Below are 11,326 nucleotides of genomic sequence, written 5' to 3'. Positions count from 1 at the left end.
TCTACCAGTTGAGCCACTGTGCTGCCCACATAGAGGCATAATAATAATAATAATGTCATCACTGTATGTTTCTATACAGTGGTGAAATTAATCTCTCCATTTAACCTATCCACCACCAGGTGGTGCAGTGGGCAGCTATTGAAGGCACCTGGGTGGCATTTTGGGGATAAGGTGTGCTGCTCAGAGACACCACGAGGTAAGCAGTGACCGGGATCGAACTTGGGACTTTCGGGTCCCGAGCCAGCTGCCCTGCCTCTACACCATCTCGGCCCCCATCCTGAGGCATTTTTTACAGCCCACTGAAGTTGCTCAAGTAGTGCATCTAATCCAAGATGGAACATCAATGCGAGCGGTGGCAAGAAGATTTGCTGTGTCTCTCAGCAGTGTCCAGAGCATGGAATAGGTACCAGGAGACAGGCCAGTACACCAGGAGACATGGAAGGGGCCTAGGAGGGCTACAGACGTTGAATCAACCTGTCATGTTATTTTCCAGTTTCATATCGAGTATGAATCCAAATCCAGATTTCCATGGTGTAATAATTTTCATTTGCATTGATAATTTTTGTGTTATTTTCTTCTCAACCAATTCCACTGTGCTAATAATAAAGTTTGTCAATTAGAATATTTAATTAATTGAGGTCTAGGATGTGTTATTTTAATGTTCCTTTTAATTTTGTGAGCATTAAAGTGCATTGAATTGAACAGATGCAGACATGTTAGCTGCAACAATAATGCAGGAAATGATGTTCAACCTTATCCAGGCTTCAGTAGCTTTAAGAAGACCTGGTTCTCTTCAGCTCCAGTAAGAGGTAATAAAGTGATATTACAGCCACTCATTCATGTCTTCAGTTTCCAGGAAGATGCTGAAGGTTTCTCGCACCAATTTTAGCCACAAACCAAGTGTATTTGTCCTTCAGTGCAGCTCTCTGTAGGAGGTGAAGTGTTTCTGAGAAGCTCTTGAGATGTTTTCATAGCAGCTGATTTTGAGGTTGGTATCTGAGACCACCCGGGGGTTTCCTGTAAAGCTTCTTTTGAATTCTTACAACGTATTACAGGAAAAGACAAGCAGCCTCAGTGACTTATCTGTTGCATCTCACAGCATATCAGTAAAAAAGTTTGATCCTCCAAAAACAACTGCTGCAGATGTGAGATGAACAAAATCAGAATCAGAATAAACTTTATTGGCATTGCACCGAGATACAACGAGAATATGTACGTACAGTCGTCCGAAAGATGGGCAGAGTGCATGAAGCTGCTACTGTAAAAAGCGCGGCCCTCTTATTCCTGTTCAGAATAATATTTTGCTTAGATGAGAAAAGGACAGAAAACAAGAGGAGAGATGGTATAAAAAATATATATCTCTCATGCCGTGTCCTAGACAGGGCACGATTTGAGGCATCAAAAAACCTACTACAGCAAAGCAACATAAATAGACATTATACATGTACATATAGACCGGTGAAAACATTGAATTTTCAGGGAAAGTCGTAGCATAGTCCAGAGAGCGACCCCCCCCCACCACCAGCCATTGTCCAGATAAAAGGTGTTATTCATCACCAGCTTGGTTGAGGTTCTGTCACATGTCCATGGCCTTGGGGGAGGGATGGGTGAGGAGACAGTCAAAGCATCTTTGTTTTTTTCAAAACATGCCAGGAGGAGTTGAGATAAGTCCGGCGTCAAGGCCACAGTTTGGGTCAGGAAGAACTCATGAATTGTTGTTTCTGCCTTTTAAAGTCTCGCTGGTATATATTTTTATGATGGAAACTCCCAACAGCCGAATTGATCCTTTACTCCAAAAGTCGAGCTCACAGCTTCTCCAAGATTATTCCCACCTTCATGTGTGCTGCTAGAGAGTTCACAGTCCTGATAACAGCTGCTCCAGCTCCCTGACACAACTCCACAAATTCAGTCTGAGCACTGTCGAGCTTCAACACCTCCACACAAATTTATAGACAATCCAGATTTCACCAGCCAAACAGCAAAATAACCAGTTGTCATCATGAATCCAATTTGTTTCCGTCGAGGTAAGAGTGTCTTCCTTACCCTGACTCCTGTCGGGAGAAGTTGATCAATTTTGTTGAGAGACCAGCTGATCCTTCGAATTCAGAGGTATGCAGAAAAAAACAAAAAGAGGCTTTTTAGGGGTTCAATCACAGCAGTTCTATTCCCTCTCAAAGCATCAAGTTACATATTGTTCAAACCACAACACAGAACAACTGACAGGTGCAGGGCTGATCATATTAACAGGTAAACACAAATAAACACATACATCTGAACATTTTTATGACATATTAATGAACAAGAGAAATTAAAGCCAAAATAACTGTCAACCATAGGCGTCGCAACCATTATATGTGAAGGGGACATGTCCCCCCTACATTAAATAAAGTTAATTTGGACCCCCCCCCCCCCACACTTTTACTTTGAAACATTAGTTCAGGCGGCGCAGTTTCTCTTTCTTCGTGAATGAATCCTTTCCACTTGATTAATAGGAGAATACTCAAACCACTAAAACTCCACTCCAGGTTTTCCTGGTTACCTCCAACTCTCCATCAGCTGCCTGCACTGTTTCTCCTCTACGTCTCCTCCTGCATCGACAGAAAATGCGCACAGGTGGATGTGATGGAGACACATCTGTGTTGCTCACTCACCAGTTTAGCAGCTTAGTGTGGGCAGTTGTTGACCGGGGGGGTTGCTCATAAACATATATTCATGTTAGGAGGATTCTTGAGAGGAGCTACGTCTGTAGCATGTTCTCTTAGCAGTGTGACGCTGTCAGACGCTGCAGGTGTAAGAGACGCTGTGTGTTCAGGTGCATTAAAGTTGAAATGTCTTTAAAACCCCACACCTCATTGTTCTCAAGCTTCATGAGAAACATCATTTAGATGAGTAGTGTTGAACACAAGTAAAAATGTCTAGTGGTGATGTTTTTTACTTATCTATAAACACAAATAGTGCCGACCTGACGCTCTGTATTAAAGTGTATTAAAGTTAAAATGTCTTTAAACCCACAGCTGAATTTACACAAACTTGGTGAGAAACTTGTTTTAAATGTGTGGAATTAAAGGAAATCTAGGTGAAATGTTGCTTTTTAGTACACTAGTGTACACTTTTTTACACACACACACCTACACACATCATTGTGTCCCCCCCATATTACAGATGCTTCTGACGCCCTTGCCGTCAACATGCACAATATTTCATTGTTACTTTTTTCATTGTCTGACACAATTTCTACATGTTTAAATGATTGTTTTGGGTTAATGTAACTCAGTCATGATTTTTGTAATGATTGATTATGATCAGTTATTGAATTTTTTTTTTTTTTTTTATCTATTTATAAATATCTTGGCACAGCTCATTTGAAAATGATTTTATCCCCAACTTTAACTTTAATATTTGATTCCATCCCCAGAATGATTCTACTTGTGTCACCCATCCTTTTGACTTTTAGTCTTTGAGTCTTTTCAGAATAAGAACTTTACCTTTCCACTTTGGACCTGGCGTCTCTGAATTCATTGCTCCTCCTCTGACTCCGTTTACAGCCAGGGATGATTTTACTGGCCTGTCTTTTGCCAGGATGGTCTGAAGTGTTTCATCAATGTTTGAAAATAAACAAATGACTCATAGTTGTTGGCAACAAAACATGATTCTGATGATTTAGCTTTTTTTTTTCACAAATTTTGCAGTACATAGCAATGTATGTGTATTTAGTAGTTATTTTGTCATGGATCATACATACAAAGTAAATCAAAAACACTGAAAACATTTGATAACTATGATGGCTTTAAGGTCATAACTATTCATCCATCCATCCGTCCATCCTTCCTTCTGTCCATCCATCCATTATCTTTTACCCGCTTCTTCCTTTTTGAGTCACCGGGGTCACTGTTGCTCATATCCAGCAGTCACTGTGCGAGAGGTGGGGGACACCCTGGACAGGTCTTCAGTCCATCATAGGGACACATAGAGACAAATGAGACAAACAACCATTCACTCTCTCTCTCTCACCTAGGGACAATTTAGAGTTACCAGTCAGTCTAACATGCATGTTGTTGGTCTGTGGGAGGAAACCAGAGTACCTGGAGAAAACTCACACATGCACAGAGAGAACGTGCAAACTCCACCCAGAAATGTCCCCGGTTGGGATTTGAACTGGTGACCTTTTCACTGAGAGGCAACAGCTCTACCCACTGAGCCATCGTGCCGCCCTGGTCATAACTATAAATCGGGGGTATTTATTGGCACATTCCTGCAGGAAGCCATAAACTTAATGTACGTGTCTATCAGTCTTCATCTTTTTTATCTACTCTCTTTAGAGAACATCTGAGAGGACAGTCTCCTCGTCACCCTGCTCCTGTCCTCCTGTCACTCCATCCCTCCGCATGTCCTCCCTCACTCCATCCAGAAACATCTTCAGTGGTCTCCTTCTGTTCCTCCAGCTCTTCCATCCTGTCTTTTTGTTAAAGGACCTGTTTCTAAACCAAACATAGCTCTTATTTTTTAAATCTCCCTTTCACTTTTGTAGCTATCCTTTGAATCACCGCTGACACTCCTCTCCTTCTACGCTACCTGCTTCACTTGTGCACCGCTCGTTGCTTTGGATGGTTGAACCCAGGTATTTCAACTCCTCCATCTTAAACACTGTGTCCCTCACATTCACACACGGGTTCTGTTTTCTTACTTTTATTAAGGATTATTTTCTTCCAGTTATTGGTGGTACATCTACAGCTGAATGACTTTTGGAGTCAACCTGATTCAACATGAAATGCTGAGCTTAAGTTTGTTTTGTTTTAGCTGAGTGTCATCCCAGCACATATTCTGAGCAGTCACTGACCGCACGAAGTCTTTGAAACTTTAGTCTGCAAGGCAGCAGGAAATATGCATTCCTACTTTCTTCAGTCATTGATTTTATTAATAATAATAATAATAATAATAATAATAATAACTAAAAATCATAAAATCATTAAATGTGGATTATTGAACATCAGATCTCTTTCCTCTAAATCCCTGTTAGTTAATGAACTGATAACTGATCATCATATTGATTTATTCTGTCTGACAGAAACTTGGCTACAACAGGAGGATTTTGTTAGTATAAATGAATCCACTCCTGTTAATTATTTAAATTTTCATGTTCCTAGAACAAGTGGCCGAGGTGGAGGAGTAGCTTCTATTTTTCAGTCAGGATTATTGATTAATGCCAAACCAGGTATTAGTTATAATTCTTTTGAATCACTGTCCCTCAGTCTTTCTCATCCAAAATGGAAATCAGAAAAGCCACTTTTACTAGTTGTTATATATCGTCCACCAGGCGCTTACTCGCAGTTTTTGTCTGAATTCTCAGAATTCTTAACTGACTTACTATTAAATACTGATAAAATCATCATAATGGGTGATTTCAATATTCATGTGGATGTTGAGGGTGATAGCTTAAGCATAGCCTTTAATAATTTAATAAACTCATTTGGTTTTACCCAAAACGTCCGCACATCTACTCATTCTTATCATCACACTCTTGATTTAGTTCTGACCTATGGTGTAGAGATTAAGGACTTGGTAATAGTTCCTCAAAATCCTATTCTGTCCGACCATTTTTTTAATAACTTTGAGTTTACATTAAATGACTACACAGTCACTGAGAGTAAATTTCATCTCAGCAGGTGCTTATCAGAAAATGCTGTAACCAAATTTAAACAATCTCTTCCATCAATGTTTTCCTCTGTCTTGCAGAGTAATGCATCAGAGAACAGAGACTTAGATCATCTAGTTGATCATCTTACAACTTCAATGCAAACTGCACTTGATAAAATTGCTCCACTGAAAAAGAAAGTAATCAATCAGAGGAAACTGGATCCTTGGTTCAATTCTGAGTTACGTACTTTAAAGCAGGCATCTAGAAACCAGGAGAGAAAATGGCGCTCTACTAATGTTGAAGAATTTTATTTAACTTGGAAAGATAGTCTGCTAACATATAAAAAAGCTCTCTGTAACGCTAGAACTTTATATTACTCATCTTTAATAGAGGAGAATAAAAATAACCCTAGGTTTCTGTTTAGTACTATTGCTAGACTAATTAAAGTCCCATCTCTGTTGAACCATGTATCCCTACAACTATAAGTAGTGATGACTTCATGAGATTCTTTATAAATAAAATTATTTCAATTAGAGAGAAAATTCAAACCATCCTTCCTTCTACTATCTCTAGTCCCCTGTCAAATGAGGCAACTTTAAAAATTTCACTAGAGCCTGATTTAATGTTTGGACAGTTTTTGTCCTGTTGAGCTCTCTGAATTGTCAAAAATAATAATCTCATCCAAACCATCCACATGCCTGCTAGATCCCATCCCAACCAGACTGTTTAAAGAGGTATTTCCCCTAATTAATGTCCACATTTTGGATCTACTTAATTTGTCTTTAATGGATGGTTATGTACCACAGCGCTTTAAGGTTGCTGTAATTAAACCTTTACTTAAGAAGTCTGATCTTGATTCAGAAATTCTGGCCAACTATAGACCTATATCTAATCTAACGTTCATCTAAAAAATTCTAGAGAAAATAGTTGCAGGTCAGTTGCGTGAACATCTACAAAGAAATAATCTGTTTGAAGAGTTTCAGTCAGGGTTTAGAGCTCATCATAGCACAGAAACAGCACTAGTAAAAGTCACTAATGATATTCTCATGGTCTCAGACAATGGACTTGTGTCTATACTGGTCCTGTTAGACCTCAGTGCTGCATTTGATACAGTTGATCACAATATTTTACTACAGAGGCTTGAATATGATATTGGGATTACAGGAACAGCTCTAAAATGGTTTAAATCATATCTTTCTGATAGATTCCATTTTGTAAATGTAAATAATAAATCTTCATACACCAAAGTTAGTCAAGGAGTTCCTCAGGGCTCAGTGGCCAATACTCTTTACTTTATATATGCTTCCATTAGGTAAATTTATTAAACAGCATGGGATAATTTTTCATTTTTATGCTGATGACACACAATTATATTTGTCCATTAAACCCAATGAATCCAATCAGTTACTTAGACTACAAGCATGTCTTAAAAACATAAAAACCTGGATGACCCTTAATTTTCTCCTGTTGAACACAGACAAAACTGAGGTTTTGGTTTTGGTTATTGGACCTGAGCACCTTAGGAATACATTTTTCAGTCTTTCTCCTTAGATGCATTAATCTGTCCTCCAGCTCTAATGTTAAAATTCTTGGTGTTATTTTTGATCAGGACATGTCTTTTATCCCCCACATTAAAAACATTACTAGAACCTCCTTCTTCCACCTGCGTAATATCGCTAAAATTAGAAACATCTTATGTAAAAATGATGCAGAAAAACTGGTCCATGCATTTGTCACGTCTAGACTGGACTATTGCAATGGTTTATTATCTGGATGTCCAAATACTTTCTTAAAATGTCTTCAGTTGATCCAAAATACTGCTGCCAGAGTCTTAGGTCGTTTTCACAGCAGATAGTCCGGTAGACTCGGTTCGGTTCGGGACCAATATTCTTGACATTTTGTTTACATTTGAGCTGGTGCGTTTGCATTCACACTGCACTCGAACCATGCTGGAGTTCGCTTCTACCGGACCGAGACCTAGGTTTTAGCCCGGGCCAGAGTTCGCCTTTTTGCTCCGTGACAGAGTTCGATGGCGCGTTCACACCTCCCCAAACGAACTGGACTTTCTAGGAAAACGAACTAGAGTTCGATTAAAGTGGACTAAACAGGGCTGGTGTGAATGCACCCTTAGGTCGTTTTCACACCAGATAGTCCGGTAGACTCGGTTCGGTTAGGGACCAATATTCATGAGCTTTTGTTACATTTGAGCTGGTGAGTTTGCATTCACACTGCACTGTGCAGTCGAGTCAACCTGTTGAACCAACCTGTTCCCCCGCTCGCCTGTGGGGGCGCTGCACCAAGAACTACTGAAAGAAACAACACAAAAACCTCTGAAGACACGTCTTCTTCTTCTTCTGTAAATAAAAATAAAAACGAAGTTGCATCAAGTTTTAGCAGTTTTAGGAGATATATTTTGTCATTTTTCAAAAATGGACTCCACATGAGCAGAAGATGAGACAGAAGACCATGGAGAATATCGTTTTTCCAAACAAGGCAGCCGACGGCTCCATATAAGCTAGAGTTCAATTAAAGCAGACTAAACATGATATAATTAATATAATATATAATTAATCTCCCACATTTATATGCAGCTAAAACCATATTTTTTTATTTGATCAGAAGTTCATGTAACCTACGTGTTAGTCTGAAGTGAAAAAAGGATTTTCCTGAATTTATCTGAAAGTGGTGAGGATTCATGCAGCTGATGTAAATGATGAAGATGATTGCTGTAATTAGGTTGAATTAAAATCCATTTGTGATTCACCGGCGCTCTTTAATTCTCTGCAAAGAAGTGATGACGCAAACGCACCATTAAAAAAAAAAATCAATGATTCAAGTTCTGCATGAAACTAAAATGGTTTGTGATAAGCTTCACTTAGATTAACACTGACTACAGGAAGCTTCTAATATTTATTGTAAATGTATTTTATTGAAAGGACGGAAACACTTTTATTTCAGCAAGCATGAACAAAAGCAAACTATATATATAAAAAGGGCTAAATCATACACTGCTGGAAATCATTAGGTTACAAAAGATCTAAACATAATTTCAGTCAGAAACAAACATAAAATATGTTCTCACACACAAGACAAAGGAAACAAGCAAAGGGAACCAATTATAACATAAACACTGAGGGAGGGAGTCACAAATCAGAAACTGAGACGATGCGCTGAAAACAAAAACAACTAAAGTGAAAAACAAACAAAAACAGGCACTAGAAACCAAACTAATGCAAAACATGAAAAAAGAAAAAATGGCTGCCACAGCTACCTCAGCAAACACAAAATTGACTATAACTCAGTCATCCCTTGAGATATCGAGCTGCAATTGAGTATGATTGTAGCTGAGAGAGTTGTTATACATTCCTAATGAAAATCAAATATTCAAGATGGCTGCCTTAGCTAAATGGGGGGAAATACTATAACTCAGCTATTTGAAAAGATATTGAGCTGAAATTTGGTGTGGTGGTACCTGACAGTGATGTATAACACATTCTGAATTCAAATCTAAAATTGCAAAATGGCTGCCAAAGCTTAAAGAAAAAATGACTATAACTCTTTTTTTTTTTCTTATTGAGCTGAAATTTGGTGTGATGGTAGCTGAGAACCAACCCCAACATACCGGTAGTACTGTCAAATCAAACTTTTAAAATGGCTGCAAAGTGTCAATCCCCGTCAAAGTTTCTCCAGGAACTTTCTTTATAAGACACATGTTGCTGGGACCAGGTTGGACCCCCCTGTTTTCAAAACGGCCATATTTCTTTGTGGCATAGATGTTTTGAACATTCCTCAGAGATTCTGGCGCACTGGTACATCAGACCGTTGTTGGAGATGTTTCAGCAGCATGTACATGTTCACTGCATGTTCCACTACATCCCAAAGGTTCTTGACTGGGCTGAGATCAGGTGACTGAGGGGACCACCAGAGTCCCTACCTGAGTCATTCTGGGTCCACAGCTCCTGGTCGGGTTGGGCCCTATTGGACCTTATTAGGCCGGTACCGGTAGGACCGCTTCATTTTCCATCTCCACAGTGCCCCTTTATGCTTTCAGTACCGGTTCCAGTGGGCGGGGTTCAAATTGAGGTCACCCACCTCTCACCAGCTGGTGGCAGTGAGATGCTGAAACAGGTTTCAATGAGAATTTATTTAGAAGTTTCTGATAAATTAAAAAGAATAGAGATTATTAAAATATCAAATTAAACATATCTATCTATCTATCTGTAGTGAACTAAGCCTCAGGTCAAATCTGGCCTTCCTGGGACAAGAACTGTATTTCATTGATTTGAGTCCAGAAACACAAGATTAAGTTCATCCAGAGACTTTCTAAGTGTCCTGCACTGATCAATTGAAAGAACACTCTCTTTTTCTATTATCATTACTATTTTACAAATGTTTTGATAAATCAAAAAGTGTTTAGTTCAAACCATTTTCAAATGTTGAAGTGAACTACTCATTCTGAATCAACTGTGAAACAGTATTAGTGATTTTTAATCCTCATTCAAAGTGGAAATCAAATTGGAATGTGTTACGGAGTAATTCATGCATTCTCTGATCTTCTGTCTGAAATGAGCAAATTGTGAAGTTGGTCAAAGGTCGAAAACAAGTTGTTGGAACGAACTGTCATGTTTTTAAATCCTCTCAGACGTAATATAGAGAAGCTGGCACCTGTTTTCCCCCAACTCGTCCAAACATTTCTCTCGTCTGTCCCTAAAACATTGTCAATCTGTTCCAAAACATTTTCTGTTTTTCTGACTTCTAGTGACCTCTTACGTCACAAAAACACACCCCTGTCTGGTCGATTTGACCAATCAGGAACCTCCCAAATGAACCGGAAATAGAACTCTTTAAATGTCGGTACTTCCTAGTTCAAACCAGTCGTTTGCAGAGAGCGGCTCCAGAGTCGTGTTGGAGGAGAGTGCGGAACGCTGGAGAGAACAGGAGTTCCAGACATGAGCCGGAGTTCTTCCGAGTCTTGTGGGAATTATGCAATCTTCCACATCTGAGTGGAACTCTGACGGACTTACTCCTCTTGTGAGTCCACCGGGAGGTGAACTTGTGTCGAACAAGTACCGTCGCTACTTCGGACGATTCACAGCTGTTCCTACGGAGACGCTGAAAGGGTGCGTTAAATGGAACTCCGTACCAGTGGAGTCACCTGCTACAGGTAAAGAGTTGATTTACACCACCTAAGTGTACCGAGGAGGAAGCTGGGAGTTCACCGGAGAGTGCCGTCCTGATACTGACACATTTCCCTCACCCATCTTTTCCTCTCCATTTAAACTTCATTTCCATCTTTAAACTCTTAAAACTCCTATTCTGCTAGCAAATCATTCCAGATATTTTCAGAAATGTCTGTTGTAATGTTTGAAGTGAGGAAAACCATCGCCGTATGGTTTTCTAATTGTAAACTGATTAATTAACCTGTTGTTATTTTCATATTTTGCCAAATTAATGTAAATGTTTGATGTTAAATTTTGATTCTGTAAATAAATGACCACGTTCATTTTGATGGGTCAAAGAAAATTAACGTCTCACGTTACATTTATTAAATTCAATGCACGATATTATTCAGTCCAGAAAAATGAATGAATCCGTTTAATTTATGAATATATCACAGAATATGTTCATCTACATATCTATCTATCTATCTATCTATCTATCTATCTATCTATCTATCTATCTATCTATCTA

The sequence above is a fragment of the Nematolebias whitei genome, chromosome 3 (genome assembly GCF_014905685.2).
Source record: "Nematolebias whitei isolate Nwh7 chromosome 3, NemWhi1, whole genome shotgun sequence".
Taxonomy (NCBI): domain Eukaryota; kingdom Metazoa; phylum Chordata; class Actinopteri; order Cyprinodontiformes; family Rivulidae; genus Nematolebias; species Nematolebias whitei.
The sequence above is the reverse complement of the archived record's forward strand: the minus strand, read 5'-3'. Positions refer to the sequence as shown.